Source organism: Cervus elaphus, chromosome X (assembly GCF_910594005.1).
Source record: "Cervus elaphus chromosome X, mCerEla1.1, whole genome shotgun sequence".
Classification (NCBI taxonomy): Eukaryota; Metazoa; Chordata; class Mammalia; order Artiodactyla; family Cervidae; genus Cervus; species Cervus elaphus.
Window position 1 is genome coordinate 179,047,930 of NC_057848.1, and position 9,601 is coordinate 179,057,530.

Genomic DNA, 9,601 nt, shown 5'->3' on the forward strand with positions numbered 1-9,601 from the left:
CTGTATCCTTGCCTGGAGAATCCCATGGACAGAGGAGCCTGGCGGGGCTACAGTCCGTGGGGTTGCAAAGAGTCAGACACGACTGAAGTCACGCAGACACACATCAGCGGCGCATCTGTGTGCATCCCCATCTCCCAACGCATCCCGCCCTTCCCTTCCGCACTTGGTGTCCACGCGTTTCTTCTCTACACCTGCACCTCTAGACCTGATCTGCAAATGGTCCTAAAACTCCTTTGGCCATCTCCTCTGCTTACAAATTTTCACGCACTTGTATTTTTCCTTGCCTGCTCCCTGCGATCTGACTTTCGTTAAACAGACCGTAACGTATACGTCTAGGCTGACCGTTATCTTTCCTAAGATGTTATGGCACAGATATAATGAACCTATTACACTTCCTTTTAAGTGGCTTCGCGAGGCATTAAATCTCCTCTCCAAGCCTTTTTCAAGTCTTAATGAATCTGCCAAACACACTGATGACTTTATGTCACGTTCATAAAGTTTTGTAATTATGTTTCTGAGCAATAATTACAATAACAGGAAGATCCCTGCCCCGGGATCCATATTTTACAAACACAATATACGAAGATGTTTGGTCAGCTATGAGAACCACAACGCTCTGTATTTGGCAGAAATTTCTACGAGAAAACTGAACTCACCACCCACAAGGTCGAGATTGTTTGCTTGGGGTCAGACCTGCGCCCAGCACACGGATTCCTCTGTCAGAACTTGAGTGGCAGAACTTCCCTGGCCGTCCAATGTTTTAAGAACCCACCTGCCAATGCAGGAGACCCGGGTTTGATCCCTGGGTGGGGAAGATTCCCTCGAGGAGGGCATGGCAACCCACTCCAGTCTTCTTGCCTGGAGAATCCCACGGACAGAGGGGCCTGGCGGGCAACAGTCCATGCGGTCACAAACAGTCAGACAAGACTGAGCAACTGAACAACATAGCTGCCTTACAATGCCTGCAGTCTGCATCTTGTCCAACATTTCTTGCAGTAATCCATCAAAGAAAGATGCTCCTTTCCTCATGACCAGCACTGGGAGTCCCGTTTAAAATCATATGATTTTAAAATGGTTATGAGATTTTGTAATAACTTTAAATGGAGTATAATCTATACACATTTTGAATCACTACATCGTAAAACCTGAGGCTGATCTAATACAGTAAATCACATACAACCCAGCATCCCAAGAAAACCATCATTCAAAAAAATGCATGCACCCCCCAATGGACATAGCTGCACTATTCAAAATAGCCTGGACATGGAAGCAACCTAGATGTCCGTCGGCAGAGGAATGGATAAGAAGGATGTGGTAGATACAGACAGTGGAATACTAGTCAGCCATGAAAAAGGACAAAATCATGTCATTTGCAACCACGCAGATGGACCTAGCGATGATCATACTATGTGAGGTAAATCACACAGAGAAACACAAATACCATATGATGTCACTTATTTGTGGAATCTAAAAAAAAAAAAATGATACAAACAAACCTATTTATAAAGCTGAAACAGACTCTTTGACACAGAAAACCAACTTCTGTCCACCAAAGGGAAAAGGTGGCCGAGGGATAAATTAGGTGTTTGGGATTAACACACACACACTACTATACATAAACTAATCAATAAAGACCTACTGTATAGCATAGGGGACAATGTTCAACATCACGTAATAAAGTGTTGCTAGTGGTAAAGAATCCACCTGCCAATGCAGGAGATTCGGGAGATGCCAGTTAGATCCCTGGGTCAGGAAGATCCCCTGGAGGAGGGCATGACAACCCACTCCAGTCTTCTTGCCTGGAGAATCCCATGGACAGAAGAGCCCGGCGGGCTGCAGTCCATGGGGTCGCAAAGAGTTGGACGCAACTCAGCTTACACATGTGCAATGATCAATAAGAGATAAGAATCCAAACGTTTGTATATCTCTGTATAACAGAATTACTTTGCTGTATGCCTGAAACTAACCTAATGTTGTATACCAACTGTTCTTCCATAAAAAGTGGTTTTGATTTTTCCAGCTATTAAGCTTCTGGCGGTTGTTATTCAGTCGCTAAGCCGTGTCCAACTCGTTGTGACCCCACGGTCTACAGCACGCCATGTAGACCATGTCTACATGATCTGTCCTTCACTATCTCCCGGAGCTTGCTCAAACTCATGTCCACTTAGTCGGTGATGCCATTCAACTATCTCATCCTCTGCCGTCCCCTTCTCCCCCTGTCTTCAATCTTTCCCACATCGGGGTCTTTTCCAGTGAGTCAGCTCTTCCCATCAGGCTGTCAAAGTATCGGGGCTTCAGGATCAGCCCTTCCAATGAATACTCAGGGTTGCTTTCCTTTAGGACGGACTGGTGCAAGCTTCTACTGCCTCAGAAACAACATTTGTATCAGGAGAAAAGGAACAGAAGACGTGCCACCTTTACATTGAACTACAGCAATCAAAGCAAAGCGGTGACGTCTCCCTAAACCCCCGTATGAGCGTGCTAAGTCGCTTAAGTTGTGTCCAACTCTGTGCAGCCCTATGGACTGTAGCCCGCCAGGCTCCTCTGTCCATGCGGTTCCGCAGGCAAGAAGACTGGGGTGTGTTGCCATTTCCTCCTCCAGGGGATCTTCCCGACCCAGGGATCGAACCTGTGTCTCCTACATTGGCAGGCGGGTTCTTTACCATTGGTGCCTCCTGGGAAGCTCAAACCGATGTACATGAGGCACCAAGTCTGCAGACCTTGTCAGTGACTTGACCACAAGGCAGTTAGGAAAAGCCCTGAAGATGCATCTTTGCACACCCCCACCTCCCCTCCAGCCTGGACCGGTGACCCCAGCAGGGAGAGCACACACAGGATGGTGAAGATGGGACAGAACCGACCCTCAGGACACACCGTGGGTGTGGACACTTCACAGCCGGCAGACCACAGTCACGGGGCCATGAAGGGACCTCAGGGGGTGACCCTGGGTGAACACGGACTAGTATATCTGCAGGTGTGGGCCTGGGAAGGGCCCGGGAGCCGTGTCCGCTTGGCCCCTGCTGCCCCCAGCCCTGCTTCCCAGGGGACACACGGCTGCCCACCCCTGCTGGGGTCCTGCCCCTCTCCAGGGTTCTGCAAGGATGGGTCCCAGTCTCTCCTCACTGGCTCCTGACCCATGCAAGGCTCACCACCGTCAGACGGTCCAGGGCTCAGCAGTGGACCAGAGGCACGTAGACGGCTGACTCATTCCTGTCATTATGCTCATGGTAGCGGCATTATCACTCCTCCACTCGTGGTGGCTGGGTTCCTATGATCATCCCATGGTGGCTGCTGTTGTCTGGTCGCTGACTTGTCTGTGACTCTTTGTGACCACACGGGCTGCAGCAGGCCAGGCTTCCCTGTCCTTCACCATCTCCTGGAGTTTGCTCAAGTCATGTCCATCAAGTCGGTGATGCTATCCTACCATCTCATCCTCTCCTGGAGTTTGATCAACTCATGTCCATCGAGTCGGTGACGCCATCCCACCGTCTCATCCTCCGTCCTTCACCATCTCCTGGAGTTTGCTCAACTCATGGCCATCGAGTCGGTGACGCCATCCCACCGTCTCATCCTCCGTCCTTCACCATCTCCTGGAGTTTGCTCAACTCATGGCCATCGAGTCGGTGATGCCATCCCACCGTCTCATCCTCCGTCCTTCACCATCTCCTGGAGTTTGCTCAACTCATGGCCATCGAGTCGGTGATGCCATCCCACCGTCTCATCCTCTGTCCTTCACCATCTCCTGGAGTTTGCTCAACTCATGGCCATCGAGTCGGTGACGCCATCCCACTGTCTCATCCTCTGTCCTTCACCATCTCCTGGAGTTTGCTCAACTCATGGCCATCAAGTCAGTGATGCTATCCTACCATCTCATCCTCTCCTGGAGTTTGATCAACTCATGTCCATCGAGTCGGTGATGCCATCCCACCATCTCATCCTCTGTCACCCTCTTCTTCTGCCTTCAATCTTTCCAGCATCAAGGTCTCTTCCAACATAGGAGCCAGAGTATTACATTACCATCTGGACAGCTATATTACTGTTACACCATCACGGTGGCCATATTTTTATTATCAGCATCATGTCAGCTGAATTAATATCACACTATCATGGTGACTGTGTTATTACTGCCATCACGGTAGCTAGATTACTATTACACTGCTACACTGGACATCTTATTAATATCATGGTGGTGGATTTACTATTACAATACACGGGGGACATGCTTTATCATCACCACCATGGAGGCCGTGTTACTATATTAATATCATGGGGGTGTATGACTCTCACACCCCACGGGCCATGTGATTATCATCACCACCATGGAGGCCATGTTACTATATTAATATCATGGGGGTGTATGACTCTCACACCCCACGGGGCCATGCGATTATCATTACCATCATGGAGGCCGTGTTACTATATTAATATCATAGTGGCTGTATTATATGACCCTATCACGGTGCCCACATCATTATCATCACCACCATGGAGGCTGTATCTTTATCACAAGATCACTGTGGCCGTGGCCTGCTCACCAGCATGGAGGCTGCATCATCCTCCCTCCCCTGGAAGCAGGGCTCCTCGTCTTCCTGTCCGTCTCCTGTCGGGGGCATCGCCACCCTCACAGGAGCACAATCACAGAGTCTCTCAGGGCATCCCAACCCAGCACTGCCCAAGATCCTGCCGTACCCCGGGTGCGGTTGCATGTGTTCTGTCTGTAATACCTCACTTCAGGCTCAGAACTGCAGAGACTCATTTCCTCCCCTCATCCTCCTCCGCATGCTGAGCGGCTGAGGCACTGAGATTTTAAGAACTGCCCCAGGGTCCACCAGCGAGCAGGCAGTATGGCCCGATCGCACCCTGGCACTGGCCTCTTGCCCCACAGCCCAGATTAACCCAAATGGAGAATACCGCAGCCAAAGAAAAAAACCACCTGCCTGCCTGCTTCCTAACCTGTATCTCCCTACCTTTCTGTCCTTCCAGCTGTCCTCCAGCCTCATCGCCCACTTCCTCCTAAATTTACCTTTTCTGACGGAGTAGGGAGATGTTTGTCTTCCCAGAGCTTCACCCCATCTGCAGTCACACCTCGGAATATCAGCTCCTTTGCAGGTGCAGTGAAGGTCACCTCCCTGCTGACCCCACGGAGCCGGTCCTCGATGACCGAGTTCACCCCCCACATGACCACGTGAGCTACGGCATTAAGAGCTCTCTACCTACTGAGAGCAGAGCAGAGCAAAGTAACAGTTCAAAGCCTAAGAAAGGCCTGTGTGGCTGTTGCTGGCTTTGAGCATGGAGATGGCCATGCGAAAAAACATGGGAAGCAACTGCCTTCTGCCAACAACCAGTGAACCTAGACGAGGGTCCTGAAACCATGCTGCAATCACCATCACAGACTCCGTAGGCTCTGACCAAAGAACACGGCATCCTTTCAGGCTTCCTGTCTATGGACACTATGAGATAATGAGTGGGAGTTTTTAAACTGAGAGACTTGCAGTCATGTGCATATAATCAAAGCTGTGGTTTTCCCAGTGGTCATGAATGGATTCGAGAGTTGGACCACAAAGAAGGCTGAGTGCTGAAGAATCGATGCTTTTGAACTGTGGTGTTGGAGAAGACTCTTGAGAGTCCCTGGGACTGCAAGGAAATTCAACCAGTCCATCCCAAAGGAAATCAACCCTGAATATTCATTGGAAGGACAGATGCTGAAGCTGGAGCTCCAATCCTTTGGCCACCTGATGCAAAGAGCTGATTCGTTTGAAAAGACCCCAATGCTGGGAAAGGTTGAAGGCAAAAGGAGAAGGGGATGACAGAGGACGAGATGGCTGCATGGCATTCACTGACTCAATGGACATGAGTTTGAGCAACCTCCAGGAGATGGTGATGGACAGGGAGGCCTGGGGTGCTGTAGACCATAAGGTCACAAAGAGGTGGATGCGACTTTAGTGACTGAAACCCAAAAGACTTGAGCTCATTTGCTTTGCCTCTGATGAACACACACCTCTTTCCCTTCCGTCCTCCGACGTGACTCTCAGCGGATCAGGGACCACCCAAGTCCACCTTCTTCTGAGACACCCCCTTATTCTAACCACTCATTTCTCTCTCCTGTAACTCCTCAGCGGTCTTTCTGGAAGACCCTGGCTCCTCTGACTTTTCATTGTCTTCATGCCTTGAAAACTCATGGATGGGTCACTAAAACAAAATCCTGATCCCTTTCTGAACCCGGTCTTCTCCTATAATGCCTGTTTCCGGAAGTCCCACTGGGTAAATCTCGGAGGCGAGTTTTCCGGATGCTCTTAGGTTGAGAGAATCCAGAAGATGATCTTGTTTTCTGGTCTTCTCTTAGGAACGATGAGATGTTTCCCAGAAGACAAGCCTCACGGCGGTGGTGGGGTGGGGGGGGGGAGGGGGGGGAATTTCTCCAAAAAGAGTCCATAGTACTGGTTGGGTTGCATGTGTTTCCTAATACAATCCCCATCAAAGGACCAGAACTGGAGGACAGGCAGAGACAGCTGTCCTGGGGTACGGGCTCGGGGGAGGGGAACACAGAAAAGGATGAAGAAACCTGACATCTTTTAAGAAGGAGTTGGGGCCAGCATTGGCGAGCAAATTCCAGAATCAGCCAGCAACCTTCTCTCTGCCCAGACATACGGGCTTCGTCCACCCCAGGGCGACAGCGCTGAAATTCTGTTTCTTTGAGCTGGCAGACGTATCACCAAAACAGAGATTTCCACATTTACAACGCTAAAGTTTCCAAATGCATAACTAATTGGGTTCTATTAAGGCATTTACGGTTTAACTCACATTTACACAAGTCTTTCTTCGGAGCTTAATTACAAGTGTACGCAGCAGGATTTATTTTCGAAACGGCTCATTTTTCTTCCCTCCTTCATCCAGCCACTTTGACTTTTTTCATCCAGAAAGTCAAAAACAAACAAACAGGGCTGTGTGCACACAGCTGGGATGGTGTCAGCCTCTAAATCAAGTCACTTGTTTGGTTTTAATTAGTGGGAAGTTTGACTCCGGCAGGAGAAACATCTCTTTGGAAAACAGCTTCCTTCTGGAGTCGAAAAATTATCATCCGTTAAGGAGACACAAAATGCCTCAAATTTCCTGCCTGAAAATGGATGTTGTGGTAATTTTAGTCTATTTTTCTTTCAGCTGATAAAAATGCTATTTGTCAAACAGGCCATTTGTAAAGTGTCGGGGAATCATAGTAGCAGCAGCTTCAGGAAAGGGAAGAGATTTTGAATTATTATTTGTGACATCTAGTCAGCATATTGGAGGAGGAAATGGCAACCCACTCCAGGATTCTAGCCTGGAGAATCCCATGGGCAGAGGACGCCGGCGGGCTACAGTCCATGGGGTCGCACAGACTCAGACATAACTAAGCAACTAAACAAAACCAGTCAGCGTATAAAAGAACAGATTGCTGTATCTGTGCGTTCTTTGTGAAATAAATTCTGGCTTTTATTTGTAGACATATGTACATGAATGAAGAGAAAGGCAATGCACACACGTGAAGGATACATTCTAAGTTCACAGTAGTAATGACGTCTGAAGAGAAGAGAGTCAAGGGAAGACTGGCTTTAAAACTCTTACACACACACCCGTTCCTGTCCCATCCACACAACCATCACTGGCAACAGAGTATTAAAATTTTATCATGCATGCAAGAGATTTGAAATGTCCAGGGGAATACCTGTTGGTGTATGTTTGATTACAAAGAAAAGCACATGAGCTACTTCCCTAAATCTCGATCCCACACCCTGCTGAAAATAAGATAGACTCTAGACCAATTGCGGGAGATTTTCTTACAAAATAGAAATGGTGCTGAGAACCTTTCCCTGCCTAGAAGATTCTCGTTTTCTGTATCAGTCAGCTATGACTTAAACTATGCTGCATAATAAAGAGTCCTATATCTCAAAGGCCTACCACAATAGTTATTTTTTCAGACCTATGAGCCTATTAATCAGTGGCTGCTAGGCTGACCGAGGCTGGGTTCTCCCCACTCTGGCTAATCAGAATCCAGTGGATCCATTTAAATTCATGTCTGCTCCACGTGGTTTTATTATTTTTGGAACCAGTGGTTATCTTGGGCTTATTTTTGGAACATAGTCTATAGCAGACAACTGGAACCATTTGGGATTGCAGCATTTTCCACTGACATTCCAAAAGAGGAAGCAAAATGCATGCAAACTCCAAAGTCCAGAGACAAGGGAGGTGCGGTCCTCTTGTGAAAAAATGAGTCAGGGCAAAGGCATGGAGGAAGAAAGAAAAAAAAAAAAAAAACTCTGAGCAACTCATGCCATCAACCGCACCTTCTAACCCGAAGCCTGGTGAAAATGGAAAAGTGTCACTTGCTCAGTCATGTCCGACTCTTTGCAACCCCATGGACTGTAGACTGCTAGGCTCCTCAGTCCATGGAATTGTCCAGGCAAGAATACCGGGAGTGGGTAGCCATTCCCTTCTCCAGGGGATCTTCCCGACTCAGGGATCGAACCCTGGTCTCCTGCATTGCAGGCAGATTCTTTACCATCTGAGACACCAGGGAACCCACAGAGAGGGGACTGATTTCCTATTTCTCCTCTCGGATCCAAACTGCATCCTTTCTTTATTTTTAAATTTTTAATTGGAGTGTAGCTGCTTTAACGTTTTGCGCTGGCTTCTTCTGTACAGCGGCGTGAATGAGCCATATGTATACTTACATCTTCTCCCTCTAGAGCCTCCCTCCCACCTCCCCATCCCACTCCTCTAGGTCATCACAGAGCCCCGGGCTGACTTCCCTGCTGTTTACAGCAGCTTCCCACTAGCTATCTGTCTTACACATTGTAACGTATATAGAGGGCTTCCCAGGCGCGCTGGTGGTAAAGAACCCGCCTGCCAGTGCAGGAGACAGAAGAGACAAATGTTCCATCCCTAGGCTGCAAAGATCCCCTGGAGGAGGGCGTGGCGACCCACTCCAGCATTCTTTTTCTTTTTCTTTTTTTTTTTGGACTGCACCAGGTCTTAGCTGCAGCACATGGAATCTACTTCCCTGACCAAGGGTCGACCTCCAGACCACTGCACTGGGAGCATGGACTCTCTGCCAGTGGACCCCAGGGAACTCCCCCACTCCAGTGTTCTTGCCTGTGGAGCCCCATGGACAGAGGAGCCCGGTGGGCTCGGGTCCATGGGGTCGCAAAGAGTCAGACACGACTGATGGCCCACTGGTTCGGAATCCACCTTGCCCCATGTATGATGTGTGTTACACAATGTATACTGCGTTACAAAGTATCTCAATACATGTATGTTACAGAACAGGCTTCCCCGGTGGCGATGGTGGTAAAGAACCCTCCTGTCAATGCAGGAGACACAAGAGACGCGGGTTTGATCCCGGGTCGGGAAGATCCCCAGGAGGAGGGCATGGCAACCCACCCCAGTATTCTTTGCCTGGAGAATCCCCACGGACAGAGGAGCCTGGTGGGCTGCAGTCCATGGGGTCGCAAAGAGTCGGACACGAGTGAACAACTCTGGTGTACACCTGAAAAAATATCACAACATTGCAAATCAACTATATACCTCAATGTAAAAAAATTTTTTAAATGAAATCACCTTCTCTCCC